This window comes from Aythya ferina (assembly GCF_964211825.1).
Source record: "Aythya ferina genome assembly, chromosome: 5".
In the NCBI taxonomy this organism is placed as follows: domain Eukaryota; kingdom Metazoa; phylum Chordata; class Aves; order Anseriformes; family Anatidae; genus Aythya; species Aythya ferina.
This window is the reverse complement of record NC_140301.1, coordinates 63,086,744-63,108,058: the sequence shown is the minus strand read 5'-3', so window position 1 is coordinate 63,108,058 and position 21,315 is coordinate 63,086,744. Positions and strand designations below refer to the sequence as shown.

At 42.2% G+C, this 21,315-nt stretch overlaps 2 long non-coding RNA genes across 2 annotated transcripts in view; both read right to left on the bottom strand.

Moving 5' to 3' along the window:
• LOC311437880 overlaps positions 1-17,311 on the bottom strand; it is a 106,532-nt gene extending 89,221 nt beyond the window's left edge. The window contains exon 1 of the long non-coding RNA XR_014693778.1: positions 17,097-17,311. This is a non-coding gene — a long non-coding RNA (uncharacterized lncRNA). The remainder of the gene's footprint in view (positions 1-17,096) is intronic.
• Positions 17,312-18,481: 1,170 nt separating this feature from the next.
• Positions 18,482-20,723, bottom strand: LOC311437879. Its single transcript, XR_014693777.1, has 3 exons — positions 20,666-20,723; positions 20,025-20,097; positions 18,482-18,682 (listed from the first exon to the last, which is right to left on the bottom strand). It is a non-coding gene; the product is annotated as an uncharacterized lncRNA (long non-coding RNA).
• Between the last annotated feature and the right edge of the window lie 592 nt (positions 20,724-21,315).

Genomic DNA, 21,315 nt, shown 5'->3' with positions numbered 1-21,315 from the left:
AGCCAGTTACCTGGGGAAGTCTCCAACATCCATGAGATGTTTGTAGAGCAGCTGAATAAAAACACTCCTGAAAAACACACTACAAGGTCCCAGGCCACAAGGCCCCCTCGTGCAGGGTGCTGAGCATGCTTGTGGGTCCATCAGGAGGTGCCACAGTGCAAGAAGGGACACCAGGGTTTACTGCTCCCCCTCTTCTACACAGTATCTTCCTCTCTTGCCAGATTAACTGTGCCTGAAACTTTGTGTCCTGACATTGTCTCTTAACGAGCTTCAAGTTTTAATGAAGACGGGAATTTTCTCAGTCATTATTTTTCCTTCCTGGTTGTTCAGGGTTTTTCCCCTATAGCACCCTATTAAGCTAAATCCATGCATTCATGCAGTAAACAACCCACTAACCAGGTCAATGCACATTATTCATTAATTATTCCAGAGCTCTGCTGCAGTCAGATTGACTTTTTTTTTTTCCTCCTATTTCCCATCCCTCTGTTCCCCATTTAAGCAGGGAAGGCAAAGCTCCCCTGCCACCGGCCACCAATTAAGGGCTCCTGCCCCATTACTGCTGGAAGGCACAGCACCTGTGGCCACAGTAGGGCCTGCATGACCCCGTTTTGTAACAGCAGGGAATTCCTGCACTGCCTCTGGTGCCTCTTTGCAGTCCCACTTGGGAAGCCAAAGGTGGGACCATCACCTATTTGCTGCCCCCGTTCCTAATATGATGGGGTCAGGAGTATGAACCATCCACCCCAGAATTATCTCACAGGGCAGAAAGGAGCCCGAAGCTTTGCTACTTAATTTTCAGCTGGTTTTCTCTTAGAGAGCAGCCTAGGGCCTTGGTTTCATCAGCTGTAATTCTGCTCTGCCTCCCAAAATGTCTTGAAATTGGCCCTGACAGCCCAGCACTGACCAAGCTCCTTACTACCACTTGCCACTGGTAACATGTTCATAGGGAGCCAACTGCTTGAGAATGCTCCTGCTCCTTATCCATCTGCCTTTCCTACACTGCTTAGAAGTTTTCACCTTCTCCTGGCAGGTTGTTTTTTCACCTCGTGTTTCCCTCAAAGCTGCCTCTGCGACTTGGCATTTTGTCAGCTTCCGAAGGAGATGAGCTCCTGCTGGAGCTGCTGGCCTCCTGGCCCCATCACTCCATTCACTTTACCCTCCTTTCTGGACTGCTCCTGCTGAGGAGCTTGTCTGAGAGTTCACCCCAATTCACAAGTTACACCTGCTGGATTTTTACCAGCACCAATAAGTGGTCAGCCCAAACTCTTCCCTTGCAAGGATTATTTTTTATTTTTTTCATTCGTGCACAACTGGGCTTTGAGACCCAGAGCTGGGCTACACGTCCTCCTCCCTCTTTAATTTCTCGACCTTTCCATGCTGGACAGAAGAGTGCTGAAGGTGCTGATAGTGTACTTTGCTTTCACCCCCGAGGTGTTTGCACAGATTGTGTTTGATTGCAGCCCTGTCCTCCTGTCCACCAGGGTTCAGTCTCCTATGAAATCCTCCTTCCTAACTCGCTGCAAGAATGGTTGATTAAAAAACAAATCAAGTTTCTCTGTGGGGTTAAACCCTGGCGCGTTGCCTACGGTTAGCACTGCTCTCTTTCCTATAGGCTTTTCTTCTTCTCTGACACTTCCTATCAGCAGCGGAGACTTCTCCTGGCTTGTTATTTCAGATGGGCTGGGACTGGAACATCTATCCTGCCAGGTGCCCTTGAGTACTCAATAAATTAAATGGCAGATATACCTTCATGTAGTCTGAACACGAGGGAACCACACTCTTTATATTTTTTCTTGAAGTATTGCCTTCCTGCACTTGTAGAAATGATATCGCAGCACCAAATGACTGTATTAGAAGTGCTGTGATTACTTCATTGGGACAGACTGCAGAGTCAGCCTCAAATAAAGACGTGTCGTTTTGGCATGCTTAGATTGATGATGTACCGAGTGCTAGCACGGGCACCACGTCCCCACAGCACTGCAGCTCAGCAGTACTGCCAAATGCTAGATGGCTAGGGCTGGGCAAATAAAGAATTCAGACTCTTTTCGTGGAATTGCCATTAAATTTAAATATAACTTGAAATTCAAAGCCTTGTGCAGCCCCGACTTACAATCTCACCAATTGTTTGATCTTCCTTGATGGTGAAGTGGCCAGCTCCCACCAACATCATAGCCATGGCAGAGGAACATATCCAAATGCAGCATAGATGCCTTGCATTAGTAAGTGGGGAGGATTTTGAAGCTGTGCTGCCTTATTCTGTCCTTTCACAGATTTTCTGACAGCACCAATTGACCAAGTGATGCTAATGCAGCACCAAGCTATCTCAGGACACTTCTGGATCTCATTTTTTTGATTTGCAGTGACCATCTCACACTTTTTCTCCAGCAAACTGTCATTCCCAGAGTCTCAGAATGGGTTTCCTGACCTCTTTTGAAGAGCAGTTGGGGTCTGTAAGGTCTTATGGCCTAACTCTACTAAAGCACCTGGACTAGCCAACAGGGGAAGTTGGAGGAGGCCTTTCCCTCTCAACAGTCTACGTTGACTCTTGCCCTTATTACCTGCTCAAGGCCTGTCCATCCTCATTACACCAAATCAGACCACTCTCATGAATTCCACCAGCAAAGGGGAATAAGCGTGTCCGTATGTGTGCAAACATATATACAAATGCACTAGGAAGCCACCAAAATCCTTCCAGGACAGATGACATTGCCCAACAGGCCACCTTTACTGGACTGCCATGTTTTGGGATAGGAATTATCCCTGCTGCATCCAACGCAGGGCAGCACAAGGATAAATTACAAGATTAAGGCTGAGTCAACATGCAAATCCATAAAAATGAGTAAGAGGAAAAAAGCACATTTAATTAGCCCCAAACAGAACCTTCTCTTTCCTTTTCCTTCTCTTTTTCCTGTGCATTATGAAGCATGTTGATACACCAGTAAATTGGAAGTTTTAACCCTGGGTCAAAAAAAGAAAACTCAGGTTTTTATAAAAATAATAGGCAAAGATGTGAACTGAATAAAGAGCTACCCACAGGTGAGCACACACTACATGCATATGGGTGGCTGACAGCATTCACTTTGGGGAAAAAAAAATAAAAAAATAAAAGATCACGTTTTATCTCTAAAATCCTCAGTAATCTCGCTAATAAAATCTTACCAAAAAAGAGAGAGAGGGTGAGTGAGAGAGACAATAAATCTCTTGCACGTCTCCTGGCTATAGCAGGGAATCTGAACACCCATCACAGGGTTGCAGAAAATGGCATTTGCATTCAGAATCATCAGTCACCATCTCAACTTGTAATCAGGAGATACTTGGGAGAGATTTCCTGGACCAGATATTCTATTTAAAAGGATGTTCATACCCTCTGGATTGCAGAGAATAACAAGTGAATCAGTAATTACTGGCCGTTTGTTTTAAAGTCTTGCCTATCATATTTCTTTTCTTTCCTTTTTCCCTCCTCTGGAAAACTGCTTACACATTAATTTTTTAAGAATTTAATGAGGCTTCTTTTGTTGCGCTATCTATCACAAACAGTTATTAAAAGAGACAGAAAAATCTCAGAGGGATGAGAACGAGTCAAAGGAGCTTGCCCCAGGAAGCAACAGATAGAAATCCTCTTAGCCACAAACCCCAGCCACAGGGCAAAGGCTTGGAGCGAGCTGAGACCCACAGGTAGCAAACCAAACTGCCAGCTTCGTGTTTTACTCAGTGCCAAGTGGGATAAACAACACACACTTGCTTCCAGTGAAGGCTTCCTGATGGTTTGGTCACCTGGCAAAATTATAAGATATTCACAAGCCATTTCTAACATATATTGGTACGTCAGCATAGCTCAAAGGGACTGGAAGAAAGCTCACATCATGCCTGCAGGAAGCAATGGCAAGCAAGAGTCTAAGAGGCCACAAGCTAAAACGTCTGCTGTCACGGTCCAGTTCTGAGCTCTCCAGCACAGGAGACATGGACACACAGGAGAGAATCCAACAAAGGGCCACAACGATGCAGGGACTATGATTGTATTGAGGAGCCACTGAGGGAACTGGGGTTGTTTGGTCTGGAAAAGAAGAGGCTCAGGGCAGACCTTATTGCACTCTACAACTACCTGAAAGGAAGGTGGGGAGCTGGGGGTCAGCCTCTTCTCACAGGTAACTAGCAATAGAACTATAGGGAATGGCCTCAAGTTGCACCAGGGGAGGTTCAGGTTGGAAATGGGGAGACATTTCTGCTCAGCAAGAGCAGCCAGGCGTTGGGACAGGTTGCCCAGGGAGGTGGTAGAGTCACCATCCCTGGGGGTGTTCAAGGAGAGGTTGGACGTGGTGCCTGGGGACATGGTTTGGTGGGCGACAGTGGTGGTAGGGGGATGGTTGGAGCAGATGATTTTAGAGGGCTTTTCCAACCTTAATGTTTCTGTGATTCTATTACAGGATGACAGGAGCATCTCTCCTGTGAAAGAAGGCTGAGAGAGTTGACACCATTCATCCTGAAGGAGGCTCAGGAGGGCTCTTATCAATATATACAAATACACCGCAGGTCTTGCACAATGGTTCAACAGGAGCAGATGAAGCTCTGGCTGTAGGATCTGGCAATATCAGGCTTGAACCTCAACTTCCTTAACTGCCTCCCTGCGTCAACTACTCTGCTCAGAGTTCCACCCCTTAGCAGGGATGTGTTTCCCATCAACTTTTTTTCTCTCAAAAAATGGCATCTCTTCATGAGGTTTCAGTTCCAACAAACCGGCATTTTCTCACAAATCCATTTTGTCAGGAAGTTTAACACGACTGTAATGGTGAATGATATGTTACCTGCTAAATCAGTACGGAAAACTTTAGGCTAACAAGTATGTTCATGCAGATTTGAGCACATGCATGGTGTATTTCTTTAGACATTTTTTTCTGTAAGAGGCCATTTCTTTTATTTGCCCAGAACTGTTAGAAAGCCTAGCTTATGCAGCTTCATCTGTGATTGCCTTTTGCAGAGCAGAATATGATATAGCCTAACATGATGCATCACAGATGTTCCAGTTGCAATAGCAAAAATAAAGGTTTATAATCCAGGGCAGTCCAATGGCTGGGTCTACATTGCTAAAGGCATCTGCCCTTGGAAGCAAGCCCTGGTACCACACTAAACGCTGGGGAGATTTACATCAGCATGTCAGAACTGACCCTCTCTGGAACACTGCACAGCTCTCACCTGGACCTCTTGCAGCACCCCTATGGCACCGATAATTACGATTCTTTTGTGATTATAGAACCCGTACAGGGCAGAAGACTTCTACGCTGATGGCAACAGAGTGATGGTGATAATGTATCACTGATGTCAATAAGACACATCCCTTTGTTAACAGTAGGAACCGTATAGTGATTAAAAGGCAGCTTTTTGCTGACAGTATCAAGAGAAGACTTTTATTTTCAGTGAGCAGCTGCTGCTTTTTCATAAAGTGACTTTCCAGTAGAAATAATACAGCAGACTGGTATTGCCGGGAACAGCCTAATGCCTGAAGTTTGTGGACTGGCAAACACAGCCCTATTCTGCTAGTATTTGAATCGCCAATAAACCAAATGGCCCATCTCCAGTTTTATGAGAACTGCAAGTTAAGCCAGGCTGGAAAAGAGATAGAAAAAAAAAATTGGGTCGCACAGATTGTTCCATTTTAATGAAAGGATCATTTGCAAACGTCATTTTTCCCCCCATCCACCATGAATTTTTCTTTCCCCAGATCTTCTCATGCTCAGCTTTAATATCTGTGACTCCATGCTTTCATTCCCCAAAAGCAAAAGTATATGGCCCACTCAGAAATAAATACAAAGAATATCATGTAATGATGCCTGCACTAAGCAGAGGCCATAGCTAATAGCACATATCTTCATCTGGCATAAACCAGCATTTTAATGCCTTCTGCTGCACTGCACTGCTCTCTGTGGAGCTGCCCTGCCAAAGGTACTTGAATTTCTACATTAGTTTACACCTGAGCAACTCTGCGACGTGGAGGTGCTTGTTGGTGGTGAGCAGGTTAATGGAGAAGCTCGAGGGAAACAACTTCCAGATCCTTTACAAAAGCTGTTTGGTTGCCCCTGACAAACACACAGACAGATACGCCCTGTATTTTCTCCCAGTGCGAAACAAAGCTTGATACAGTCAAATAAAAGAGCTGGCATCTAAATTTCAGTTGAAAAACAAATAGCGTCGAAACACAGCACACCAGGACTCAAGAGATAATAACAGAAATAAAGGGAATAGGGTAGGTGTCTGGGAATAATATTCCTCACTGTACAAAACACCCAAGATTTCCTTCCTAAAATAGTAGGGTAATGAGCCCTCATATATTACCTATCCCCCAGCAGTCCAGGCTCTAACCTCTAATCCTAAAATTGCATTATTCCTGAAGTCGTATTGATTCACATTTTTTACCACAAAGCTCTGTATGTTTCTTTACTGCAGGAGGTGGGCAGCAACCTCTGCTACTGTGGGCTCAGAGCACCAAGCAAGACTTCCTGAAGGTGTTTTAGAAGCACTGGTGGGGAGCAGGGGTAACTCCAAGGTGTTAATATCACCCCTGTAGCACTCTAAACACAGAAGGTAGGAAGACATTTAAGGTGCCCTACTAAGTGCTCTAGCAGGGCTTTTGTTGGGCACAGACCCTGACAATGCAGGAGATCTCTGGACCTGCTCTCATTGGTTCTCAGCAGGTCCCAGAGCAATGAGAAATGTGATATGGCAAAAGGGAAGCTGCACCTGGGCTGATGCTCAGAAGCAATAGCAGGGCTTCCATGGTGAGCTTGGGCAACTTGCCATATGCCTGCCTCACTGGGCCATCACAGAGCTTCATGTCAGCCTGATTTGCCTGGTAAAGATGGATGAGGATGGATAAAGATGGACTGTGGCTCTTCAGCAGTCATGCACATATGAGAAAAAGAACACTGCTCCTACTGACAGGAGCCAGGACTTCTTTGGAAAAACAATTATTATCCATGTAGCTACTCATGTCTTCTCAAGCAAGTAGCCACCAACTCACAGGGTAACACTGGGTCATGGTGCTGACATGGGAGGCAAGAACAGAGCCCAACTGCTCCCCACAGCAGGCACAGCTGTAACACCAGGAAGATGCTGGAAAAGGGCAGAGGATGACTACAGAATTGTGACTAAGGAAAACTTTCTTTACAGAGAGGAGCCAGCGGTGTATTAACTAAAGGAAGCTTGATGACATGAGATGTGATGAAAACAGGGTTGGTTTAGTTGCAGTTAATAAACAGAGGTCATCAAGCTTGTAACCTGTGAAGTGCACATCAGATGGTTACATCTGGTTCTATATTTTAATAACCCAGAAGTGAAGATACTCAGAAAGGATCATAAGAATAACTTTCTCCAAAATCCTTGCAATCTACAAAATACGTTGTTATTGCTGCTGGCTTAATCCGAGAGTGAAATCCTCCTAAACTCCCCCACACAGCCGTGGTTCTGCCAATAGCAAGGCGAGCATGCGCACACCAGCTGCACATCAGCCCTGGCTTCATGATCAACACCAGCAAGAGCATCCTTCATGCTGAATATTCCCACAAACTACATTTAGTGAACAACGTGTGGTAATTTGACATGTTGAAAAAGCAGAAGTGTTTTATTCTGAGACTGATTTTCCCAAGGTATGTTATATAGAATGATACCAAATGTAAGAAGGAAAAATATATATTTTTTTTTTTCAAATTTACTAAAATTTCATTGGAGTTGGAATTGTTCTCTAAAAGCTTTGAACCTGCAGAAACAATATTTTCTAAGGAAGTGGTCCTAACAAAGAGCACATCAGATTCTTAATAATACCTTGTCAGGGATTTTGCTGTGCGCTAAGAGCATGTTGAATGAAATAAACCAGTACAAAGGCAGGCAGGCAGTTTCTAGGGCTTGGAAAGCTGCAGGACAACCTCTAAAAGCTGCCACATGCCAGTGAAAGCAAAAGACATTCACTTGAATTATGCTTCCGTCTCCTTGAAATGAAGTTTAAGAGAACTTAAAGCCCTTTTCAGAAGTAGGTCTTTTCCCTAAGACCACAGCGTAGAGAGGGAGCAACTTGCTGGGGTTTTATATGTTAATATTTATATTTTGTTCATGGACCAGTCCTGTGTGCAGTGCCTCTCACCTAGAAATTAACTATGGCGAGACTCTGCACTACTGCCACCCACCAGGTCAGTGCAAAACAACCCCCTTAACACTAGTTGAGAAATTATTTTATTTCCCTATTCCTACCATCTCTGTGCGTCTCTCAGCCTGTCCTAGGAAAGGCAATTTAGATATTAGGTTTAACCTAGCATAAGCATAACACTGTGTATTTTTTACTGTCACAAATGACCACCCAGTCCTCTAAAGAGTTCCTGTAGTTTATCCAGCTACTGTTACGCAGAGCATAATAGATTAGACTTGCCTGAAGAATAATTAGGTTTTGGATCAAGTATACTTCAGGGATGTTTTTACTAGTGCTGGAAATGCTGGTGCTAGAACATTTCATAGCATCTACAATTCTGTGAAATACATCAACAGAAGCCAACATTTACAATAGCGGTTAACCACGCCTGTATATAAAGAATTGTGTCTAATTCTTTTTTATTTTTTATTGCTCCAGTTCCCAGCAGTTCATTCTTTCTCTCCCTTTTTACTTTATTAAGACAACTTTAGGAGCCAACATTTCTCACTGGGAAGTCACTTACACAGATCAAGTTACATTAATCTCCTTTTCTGATTGACCACATGGATTGTGTTCCTGAGTTATTTCCCACAGCCCCAAGGCTATTCCACAGAGCTCCCCTCCTTTCAATTCCTGTGGAATCACCCAAAGAGTAACAAAATTCAGCCTCATTTCCCTGGTAAGGAATTGTGCAATACACAAATCACCTACTCCAGTCTTTGAAACCTACCCAGAATGGCAGGTTGTTTTTTTGTTTTGTTTTGTGTTGGGTTTTTTTTGGTTTGTTTTTTGCCAGCAATATGCCAAAATTACAAAGAGCTCCTCAAAAAAAGCTGAAAAAAAGTCATCCAGAAACCAAAACTTCTGAGTAGTGCTTTTATGAACACAAGCTTCGCAAGAATGAATCAACATCATGACTTTGTAAAAATAAACAGCTTGTGACATTGATATCTAACCAACCAGATTTATGACTTTTGATAAGTTTTGCAGCCATTACTTTGATGTTCATGTTCATGTTTCATGTTCAAGGATCATTACCTTAACAGTGAAAACACCTGCTTTACTTCTGGGCCTAAGCCTGCCTGGACAACACTTAAGACAGGACTATGTCTTTTTTAAGACCACCTGAAAACATTGTCTACATTAAACAAGTCATCAATCAAGTCCATATGTAACCAAGCTTTGTCACTCTTTGTACTTCTTTCTATAGAGTGTTGGAGAGAGAGCAAGTATGTTGCTTATTTAGAAGGAAGGATGAAATTTGGGAAAAAATATTAGACCTAAACCAGAACTTTATGCAAAAAGACATTAGCAAGTGGTTCCTGGCATGGAAAACAGATGTTGACTTAAATGTCCAAATGCCCTTTACATTAACTGGGGAGGACTGGGTACCTAAGCACCAGATCCAGAGCTCTAGAATAGAGAGGATTTTCAGTAGAGAGTGGCTCACGTCAACCAACAAAAAAAAAAAAGCGAAAGAAACTGTCTTTCACTCAGTCTTTGGTGGTTAATGCTGGACTACATTTAGACATCTCTTCCAAATATAGTTTCAGAGCAGAAATCCCCTGCGTTTTGGCATCTAAAGCATCACATTTAGGTTCAGACAAACAGCTCAGCTTTCTCTTCATGGAGACAGAAGCTTACAGCTAAAGCAGATTAGAGGAAGGGGGAAAAGGAAATCTCAAATAAGGTTATTTTCTGGCTTCAATATATAAGCCTCAGACTATATTTGTCAAAGGCTTCAGTGTTTCTTGAGATTACATGGAGTTAGATTCAATGGACTTGGAGTTTCTCAAGCTTTTGGTTTTTAGCTACTGAGCAGTCCTGATTTGCACATTGTCCTTAACTAGCAAAGCATCACAGTCTTGGAAGACTAGAGGAAGATCTATAAAGGCACTTGGACAATGGGCAACTAATTTGTGCAACGGAAGTTTGCTGCATATGAGAGGTCCTCAGAAAACCTGGATGACAGATTTTAGATAACGAGCAAATCTTGAGGCTGGCCCCCAACACAGAGATATGACAGTTTGTTCCCCAAAATATATATATCGGAGACAAATATGTATATGCATCCACACATGCCAGATTGCAGATTGAAAGTTAAGATTGTAAAACTACTAGCAAACAAAAATACCTCTTTGAAATGGAAACATTTGAGTTTCACTCAAATGAAGTACGAGCCTTCCAATGAACATCTTTATTTCTTTTTAAAAAAAGATATGCAGCAGATTTGTTTACACTACATGAGATAGACTATTTCTTTTTTAGAAATGGAAACTAATACATCTGTTGAATGCAGATACAAAACATTTGCAGTATGTCTGGGCTCTAACTCCATTTAGCTATGCAAATAGGTATTTGAGTGTGCATGTCTTGCACACAGAGGGTGTTTACATATATATTTTCTGCATAAGTAAATTCAGTGCTCAAATTAATATATATATTCTCAGTGTGCAAATAGCATTTATTTGAGAGATCAGTACTACATGAGTGAAGAATATCACACTTTTTTATAAAAGTATAACTTGATGCAAACATGGGGAAATAATGCATAATAGATGTTTTATTAAACATCCAGACTCTAGTTATGGCTAAACCCACCCCTGAACATATTCTGAATGCCGCATCACTTCATTACAACTCCTACTGATAGGCATTTGCTAGGAATTGCTGCTAAATTAATAAAAACGCGTAAGACTTCTACAAAACACCCAGTATTAATTGAAGCACTCAGCATCTCATTAGTTCTAAGAATATAATGGACTTTTGATTAGGCAGTTTGTTAAGCATCTATTCCCTGGTGTTCTCACCTGATTGCAGTTATCACCCCATCAGGTGTTGCAGCCATACCTGCAGAGTATGAACTGCTGCTGCATCCTCGTTCCAGGAAAAACATATTAAAGTAATCTGGAGCACCACACTGTCTGGGTTTCCCATTCATAGGAAACCATTCAGTTCCTACAAGATTAAATTCAAAAAATTATTAATTGGCTTACATTGCAGACCAACAATGTACTCTACATAAATATCCAGATCTTCTTATTGTTTTCTAGTGTGGTACCTGATGATTTTCTAAGATGAATGCTGTCATATCATGTTTATCTATCAATGTTGTCCTACTTCCAACTGATTTACAAGACTCGAAAGTGAGATTTAGTAATCTGCAATATCTCAGACCTCCAGAACCTTTTTAATTCATTCCCCCAACACTAACTTACATGAAAAAATATCTATTACTTTATTGAATAGGCCATTTAAAAGTCATTTGAGGTTGTTGCATGTACTGAGGAGATGATAGGTACCCGGACCTAAAAATTAATTTCATCATTTCCATCTAAACATTTTTATTGATACTTGATTTTGAAACCCTGTTCCTTCATAGATAAAGGCTCCAAAATAAGAAATTCTCAAAGCTCCTTCACATGCAAGTGAAACAGAAAAAAAATCAAGCTGGATTTTCTGTTATAGCATTATTCACTCCCATGAATTCATCTTGCATCATAAGCACTGCCTGGACTTGATACACCTTTACAGCTTCTGAAAAAGCTTTATGGTTTTTGAAAAGTGCAGATACTTGTGCTTCTTGCAGGGGAAAATTTCTCCTTTTATGAAGAAGCTGGACACATTTGTCCCTTTGTGCCTCTCTCCTATGGACTATAAAGGAACCCTGGAAAGCTAAATTTCAGATTTCTAAAGCCTTTTTTTTCTTTTTTCAGAACATGGTATATATTTGCTGTAAATGTCTAACATGGCAACTTTAAAAACTATCTATTCTACCTGCAAATGTTTTCCCTTTTCAGCTGTTTCTCTTTTTCAATAAGTGCCCTATCTGTATATGTAATAACCACAAAGCACTGAATTTGAAAGCATTATGGTCATTAAAACAAAAGTATCTTCAAGATATCCTGAATCAGCATCAATGCAGTCCTGCATGCAATGGAAGTATTTCTGAAGATATTAACATTGCAATCCATATCTCTATGGTCCAGTTTATATTTTGCCTCAAAGCCTAGTTTCCAAATCCCTACTATTTATGTCCCCCACTCAGACCATGAAACATTTACAGTTCTCATCACTCTAAACAAAAAACTACCTCACCTCACTGAAGGTCTTCTGCATCAAGGTGGAAAGCCACAGGTTTTATGAATCTGATTATTATTCAGTGCTTGATAATATCATCTAGCACTGTATTCCTTCCACTCATGAGCTTGGGATTGCCCAAACCAGGGACATCATCATCCACTATTGGCCATCATCACTTTGTCCCAAGATGTTTCTTCTCTTCAGCAGCCGAGGGGCAGCTAGCCTAGCTTCATCTCCAGGCTATGACATTTTCACCAAGTCTCAACATACTTATGCTCCAGCAGTTTAGACAACATGAGGCTAGGAGGCAAGATTTTGTGCCTGAGCACCATCACTTCCTTGCATAGATGCATATAAAGATAACAGTCACCTATAGGGCAGGTAATCATGTACTAAGTCAATATACTGCCTGGAGAAGCCTTCACCTTCCTTCTAGGCTTCTACATGAAGGGAGGTTATTTTTTCCTTACTAATCAGACAAATGGCAATAGGGCATTCTATCAATAATTGATAAGTACTTGTGTGGTTTTAGATTGTGTAGAAACCCCTGCCTGAAATCATACATTGACTTTGCTGGCTAGCTCTATGTTTGGGTTCAGTTTCTCAAGCTTGAGGCTCCCAGCAGTACCCTTGGTTATGTGAACACCTCTCAAAGCCAACACATCTAATGGTTGTGATGCTGACATTACACCAGAAACAAGAGGATACAATGATTGACAATCTGCTCCAAGGCTGCTAATATCGTGCAAGCCTTTAAACATCGTGTTCCTGGGCTGTCAGGGGAGAGCTGTCTGCTTTGGAGGGCTCTGCTTTCTGAAGTTTTAGAATCCCTTAGGAAGTAACCAACCATATAATGATAATACAATTCTCCAGCTGTTAGACATGAGCAATAATAGTTTTTCCCAATATTCATCGGACTTGTCTACCATATGTTACATTTCAGTACAAACAACCTCATGCTATTTGCACCACACTTTAAACACTCTTAAGTGATTTTGGTTGGAGAGCGAAGCATGTTGCGCCCAGTGCTGTGAGAATAATTGATTTCTTTGGTTTGTTAGTCAAACCAATGACACTCGCTGAGGGCCAGAGAGAAACTTACTCCAGGTTAAATAAAACATTGTTTTGATAGTCGATAAAAGCAGAGGAAATCCAGCAAGAGTTGCTTGAGCTAATAGTGTCACTTCAGTTCAAAACCATTTTCTACTTGATCAGTTCAGGAGACATTTTACCCAAACTCTTCACACTTTCCTCAAAAGACAACCCTAAAAAACATTCTGAAATATTTCTACATCACCTCTCCCAATGGCTTTTGTTTTACGCTGTTTGGAGTCGTGACCTGCATTGCCTTATGCCTGCTGATTGCCTTTGCCCAGTTTAGGAATTACTCATCCTCTGTCAGTCTCAGTAAACAATTGCTGTGCTTCACAAATAAGCAAAAGAGACAGTGTTTTAATGGCTAAAATTTACTCCTACAGAAAGGAAAGACTGTCGTTCAAAATCTGCCTCTGAAGTGTGGATCTGAAACAGGACCCAGTACAACCTCAATGAATACCCAAGCCACAGGAGATAGGAAGAAAAAAAAAAAAAAAATCCTCACCCAGGTTTTGAGAGTCACAGAGAGACTGTATTTCATGCAGGTCTCCATCTGTATAGCTCTACACACTGGCTCTAGCTCACTTAGTGAAAACCCTGACCAAAAGGCTTAGTTAGAAGGAGTTAGAAGTTAGTTAGATTTTATGAATGAAATCTACCCATGAATCTCACCTGACAGTTGTGAGAGGAATTTTCAGATAAAGCTTCAAGGTAGGTCTGCACTAGTATACAGAGTGGCCAGATTCAAACCAAGTGCCTTGGGAACCAGCCTTTTGCACATGCCACTGAGACATCCAGCTCTGCCTACCACCAGGCTGCACAAGGGCACAGGAGTCGTATTGACACCTACACAACATAAATGACTGCAGAGAAGGGTCCAAAGCAGTCCTCAACCTCTTTTGGTTATTCACTCATACAGACTTGGTGACTAAACCTAGAATCTAGACGAGAACCAGACATCCAGAAGCTTCTTCCAGATTCTTGGCCCCACTTACCCAAGGAGCCTTACTTAGTCTTTAGGGTCCAGAATGAGCCACTCTCCTCCAACACCTGTGGGACAGCAGACATGCCTGTGCTTCACACATGCCCATTTTATAACTTCTGTTCAGAGTTATTAACATAAATATTGAAGACTTTCAAAGCCACCACCCATACGTGACACTCCCTCCTCCTCCTCTTCCCTCTCACCTGAATCTAACAGCAAGGGATGCCCACCCAGCACGATCAGGTTAATGTCATGTTCAGCTATGGTAGAGACCCTTGACATTTCCACCTCCCATGCAAACGAGCAGGCTTGAGCACCATTTAGTAACTCTGCGGATGTCCAGCAAAATCCAGGTGTGGAAGGCCCTGGAGGTGCACCTCAAATGCTGTGTTTGATTCTGTAGCATAAACAGGTACCCTGGCACAAATGGAGGAACAAAAAACAGCTGGGCATAATAAAACCTGCTCAGCACAAAAGAAACATAACTAGACTCCATTAACTTAAAGAAAAAGTAGGAGGAAGTATAAAAAGCAACACCACATATCAGAGCATCATTGCTCCTGAGCGTCTTAAATATAGATTTCTGAACATCCTAGGACAAGGAGGAAGTATAACAGATTTAAACACAAGATTGGAAGTGCTTTAGACTTAAATACTCAACTTCGAGCAAAGATTTCAACCATAGCAGAACCACATTTAGAAATAACAGAAAATAACTCACGATGAAAGTAAAAAATAATAATAATAATAAAATAAAATATATGCCTTAATTCTTCAGACTTGCATGGATTAAGGTGTGGGTCTGAATAGTCACACTGAGACTGAACAAAAGCAACTCTTCACACTTTTCCAGTTACTAGCATCAAAGTCCTCCACATGGTAACATTACAAATCCTGTGTTTAAGAACTGGCATCAATTTCTCTCCCGTTTCCACCAGATAGAGATATTGAAAATAGGCAGCTTTGCGAGCAGTGGAATTTACCATGTCCTACAGCTTAAGGGAAATTGACCCATATATTGCATAATGTTTCGGACATAGGGGAGAGGGAATAAATGTACCAAAATTCCTGAGCATTTCTTTTTCTGAGGAAAAGAGGAAAAACTGTATGCAAAATTAATGTGCAAAATGTCATATGGCTACCTGAATACATCACCTGCTATATATTTGCATGAGGGAGCCTCAGACTGGTACATGAATTAAGATAACTCTTAAACCTGAATAAAGAAATCAGATTGGCTTAAAACATTGGTAATTGCTACGTAGATTTGGGAAATTACTCGTTCCACAAAGAATTTCAAATCTCTTTGCAAATATTCAAATAATTAAGAGGGTCAGGCTGGATTTATTTATTGCAGAAGATCCAGAAGCTGTTTAATACCTTGCCAAAAACTAAGCACAAAAAATAAAAACAAGAAGAGGCAAATGAAATATGCTAGTAGGATTGTTCTGTACTGTCAGACAAGCAAAGCATGAATATTGACGCATATTTACGTACGTTGTTTATACACAGTTTAAATGTAAATATTAGAACTTCAAAATGAAACTGAAGACGCTCAAGAGCTCATATGTTCAGCATATAAGACCAGGCACTAGTTCTTCAGACACCAAGGCAGGCTCACATTTGGGGGAAGAAGAGACCTTTGTCCAGCAGAAAGGAGGACAGAAGTCTTTCCATCACTGGAAAGCATAAAAATAAATCATTTTTTCTCCCCCCCCATCACCACCTCTGCAGCAGCACACAAAGGTGACACAAGCATGGCAGCAACACGTTTTAAGCCCTCAAGAACTAAAGGTGTTTTATTTGTTATTTAATTCAGAAAAGCAGCCTCCAGGGCTGTTGAGCACATGCACTTTGCACTCCGACACAAACACAGCTTTACCCAGCCAAGAGCTCCCTGGGGTTCGAGCAGGCGAGTCAAGGTACAGGCTATTTTGGGATACTGGAAGATTATCATCCTTTTATAAAATTTATTTTTTTATAAATAGGATTGAGAATACAGGATTTAGGAGTATTCAGATGGATGTCTTTCATATCATCTGTTCTTTTTTCACAGGCACAGCAGTCATTAGAAATAAGTAGCCCGTCAGGATTTAGACCATCAGTTGCCACTATATGCCTTAAATTAAGCAGCACAGGTTTTCTTAATCTTCATCGCATACTCCACAGCTAACATAAAACCAGTCAGAACTGGGCCATGTAAATTTCTAGAGACAGGAAAACCTCCTGGAGTCCAAAGGACAACTTCAAGTGCTGTAAAGGAACCTAACCACCAGAACCTCAGAGGAACAGGCTGCCTTTGTAAGGTTGTTGCCGATGCTTTTAGGTATCAAAGCAAGAAATAAGAGCTAAAACTTTTCACTTTTTCTGTCAGTTTGCAATTCTGGTCTCTGGAAAGCACCAGGAAAAATGAGTAACACAAGTGTGGCTAGAACACAAAACCCTGTCATTGAGTCATTTATTGGTATGAAAACAAATGCAATTATTAAGAATGATCCTGGATGGGTTTCTATCACTCTAATGGGCAGAGGTTAGAAATTAGTTTTATCTAGGTTACCCTTGCCAAAGAGATGAACACATAGGTCCAGGTTTGCCAGAAAAACATGCCCCCAAAATGTGCCACTATTTCACATGGGAAGTAGCTAAGTGATCCATAAAGAGCCAGGTCCTGTCACACAGTTGTCAAAGGGAAGCAAGAGTGTTTAAAGAGCATACAGGAGAACTAATAGGTATGATGGTATTTAGTTTACTAGCTGTACTTACAAAACAAGAAGTCTTTTCCTCATTGCAGCCCAGGACCCAGGGAGATTTGCATTGTGACCGGAGCACCAGTGAGCAGCACAGAAGCAGCTACTCAGCATACAGGACTCATTGCTTTCCAAGTAGAAACAGGAATTATGTTCAACTCCAACTGCAAAAATCCCAGGTTCCTAAAACCAGCCACCCTGCCCCGTGCTGGGGGATGATGGACTCATACCGCATCTGCCTGCACTGTGAGCTGCAGTCCCTCCCCACCCTGTAGCAGGGGGCAGCCCCCTCCAGGTGGACTAATTACTCAATCCAGCCTCTGTATTAAGGGCAGCTGGCAAATCTGACAGATTGTAGCCCAATCTCTGGCTGCTGGACAGTGGCCCAGCAGCCCCTGACACCCCTTCGTGAGGCAGCACCCTGAGGTGCCCCCGTCTCTGAACGCCAGCTGGACTGCTTGCACTCGGGGGCTTTGTATAAGGTAATTATTCCATATTCTTTGCTTTAGAAAAAGCTTCCAGAATCATTACCTCCTCCAAAACCATATCTCCCATAAGACCAGCCAATTAACAACCTTTGTACCTGGCAGTGCATGTCTTCTCTCTGCTGCTAACATTTGGTTTCTTTGGGCAAGACCGTCAGCAAAATTACAGAAGAGGCTCTCAGCAACAGAGGCCCTGACACCTGCATGCATGCAAGTTCTTAGAACACACTGCAATCAATCGCCCAGAGATATTTGAACATCTGGACTCAAGCAGTCGCTGCGAGAGGTGCCAAGATGCAGCGACATCCATGCAACCAGGTGCTTGTGCTACCTAGCATGCCCCAAACGTTTACGCCTGTCCCCACGCCAAATCCTGCAGGAAGGAACAGCTAAAGAGCTCCTGTCACACCTATCAAGGAGCCAAGCAATGCTACTGAACATGAGAATCTGGGCTGAGAATTGGTCTTTGCTCTTGTTAACTAGGCACGTCAGCCTGTAATAACTTGTTTCTCTATTAGCAATTGCACTCAGTTACATAATAAACAAACTAAATTAGAAATCTACTGCTTTGTCTAAACCAGCTCATTGCTTCAGAACTTCAGGATCATGGCAGAGGAGAAGAAAAAATAAATAAAGACAATGTTCATTCACTCTGCTAACACCAAGCAGGATTGGATTAACGTTTAAAAATCTTAGAGAGAATAAAAAAAGAAGCTATCAATCAAGTTTATCTAAATTTGTGCTGAGATTTTATCACTGCCATCAGCTGGCTTTCTCACTTGCTTTCTCTTCTGTATATATTTTTAGGCTTTTATTGTTAGGTGATTTCCTGATTGAATTCAAAGATCTCACGGAACAGCGTATTAGCATATTTTGAATATAAATGCAGGCTCTGTTATGGGATTCAATTTCTCTCTGAATTTTAATTCCAAAACTGTTCTTTTCTACATAGTTCATATGAGTAATCAAAATTTTAATCATATTCATGCACCTTTGGGTGTAGTGTGAGATGGGACAGCAGAAAATACAGGGCAGGGGGGAAAAAGAAGTTTGATAAGTTCCAACTTTCTCCCCAAGACCACATTAGCATCATAGGCAGCATGTTCCACAGGGCATGCTAATGCAAAGAAGGATATAATGGCCATGAGATACTACTAGAGATATATGAGATACTACACATCAATACCCCTAAGCACGTGCCAACAACTCATCCTGAGTATACATTCAGCATGCAGGACAAGTAAGGACACCCCAAAGTCACTTGTGTGGGTGCTCTGCCTCTTGGCCTGAATCAGGACCAACAGGTCACAGCAGTGACAGCCTTAGCCATATACAAGCAACACAGTAATGAGACCTACACTGTTGCTGCCTCCCTTGTCTGCAGAAAATATCTGAATAAAAAAAGGGTGATGGTTAGTACTGGGAAATGATGGTTCCTACAAGGTGTGTTGAATGGTGAGGAGCCAAGGGAAGAGCCAGGGCAATCTTTCTCTTTCCACTGCCCCAGACCCATATACTCAAGCAAGTGCTTTTCAGGGGAATTGGACATTCAAGTCCTGTCACATCTCCAGTTGAAATTATCTCCGTTGAACACTGCTGTGGCCATCCCTCAGAGAAAAAAAGACAATCACTAGCTAAGAATGTGCCATTTCTGATCATCCATACAGGATGATTAACCCAGAACCGAGGAAGAGGAAAGAGAGACTTCACTGCTATCTGGTGCAAGGTTTCTCTCTTCATCTAATGAAGCTGATCAATGGCTAGTTAGCAAAATCATTTTAACCAAAAGTGGCTCTTTTCATCTGTTAAATCCAAGCTGAATAAAAATACAAATCAGTTTTCTTAGCAAGATGCCAGTCTTTGAGCACTTTCAACAAAAATATTTTGAAGAAAATAAGAGGCAGAAATTCTAATTGTGTTTTCTTTTTGCTTTCCTTCAGGGTAAGAAAGTACAGTGGTAAATACATTCATTACTTTTTCATCAAACCTGTATCTAAGGGGTATAGATTTCACTGGGAAAGCATTTTTGGAAAAGAAGACTAGGAAACATGAGAGGAGCTCTTGTTTCCAGAGCCGGCTGAAATTTGGGGGAGAAGCTCTCTCTAATACTAAGAAAAAAATTGCCTCTTGAGCATTACCTAGCACACCAAGTTCACCATTAGTAAGAAAATATTTCCCACCAGCTCAAAGATCCCCATCCTACCCAAAATTTTAACACATTCCATGCCATCCCAGGTTTGTTAGGACTCCAGTTTCCTGCACTTAGAGCCCAGGTTTCTGAGATGAGTCACAGCCTCAGCCCAAGGTGGAAGGGAATAAAATAAATTAGTAATAATGGAAAAAATATTTATTGATTTTGAACTTGCTACCAGGTAATTATGCTCTGATCCTGTTGGATCTTGCATCCAGCCTGGCAATGCTAAATTTCTCTCTGCTACCGACATCTCTAAGCCACTTACTTGCCAGAGGATTTCCTGGGTAAAAGAATAATCAGGTGGCCAGGCTATTTCAGAAAGGCACAGCACAGCAGGCCTGAAAGGAAAAGGTAGTTTGGCAAACCACTATCACCAGTTTTTATTGAAATTATATCTGAGTACTCTAACAAGGGACCAGAGCACCATTAAAGGAAGTGCTGAGCAAATGAGATGCACCAAGATAATATCTGCTCTGAAAATAATCTTCACGATTTGGAATTTACATAAGTGGACAAGTGGTCTATAAAAACTGGAGCTCATGGTGCTGTAGGATGTACTTTTATACCCATACCAGCCAGCAACTCCAGAAATTGAGAGCATCTCAGACAGGACCACAGTGGTGTAGTAGGTAGGTTTGTTGGCGTTTTGAGGATTCAGCACTTAAACCGTCTCAGTAAGATGCAAACTGGCTCTTTGAGGATCTGTCCCCAGGTCTAGGCTTCTACCTCAAAACATGTTTATTGAGGTCACCCATGGAAAAGTAATCAAGCACTTCCCCACTGGATTCCTCAATACTGCAGAAAATATCAATCAAGAAAGAAACAGCAGAGCCCAGGATGTCAAAAGCAAGCAAGGCAGAAGTCTGACCCACAACAAGGGGCACTTACCCCCCACCAGACCCCTACCTTCCTCTGCTCCATACCCAAAACACATGTCCTGGTCCCCCTAGAGCTGCTTGCTGACCCTCCCCAGCCAGCTTCAGCCTAGGTGAGCTGGCTGGGCACCCAGTCTTTAAACAGCAGGTCCTCATTAACCTGATTCAATCTGTCTGAACCAATTAAGGAGGGCTCACAGATGTCATTTCTGTGGGAAAAGCAGCAAGGGCAGAGGTTTTTGCTGGGTAGTGGTTTTGTGGGAGTGTGTACACCCCTCCCAGGTGTCTGGCAGTACTCCCTGTGAACCACGGCCGTGATTTTGCTCTGCAGTACCTGTGCCACCAACACCATTCCCTGAAGTAGACTGATGGGAGATGAGAAATAAAACATGGCAGGTTTTGGTACTAGTCCAGTGACCTTTTCTGGGAGGTTTTTTCAGGGCCCAAGCAAGCCGTGGGGCAGCAATAACCATCAGCACCTCGAACTGCAAAGTTTGGTGCAAGGCCTTGTACCCTGTTAGGCTTAAAATAGCTCCTGATCCCATCGTGGCAGCTTGTGAAGCTAAACTGAGGCCACAAACTGTCCCCTTTTCTCTGCATCTCTGATCTCAGAGGGTCGGGAATGATGCAGGGGATGGCTCAGATCCCTGTGGCTGCAGCTGTGTTTCGAGGCACGAGGCT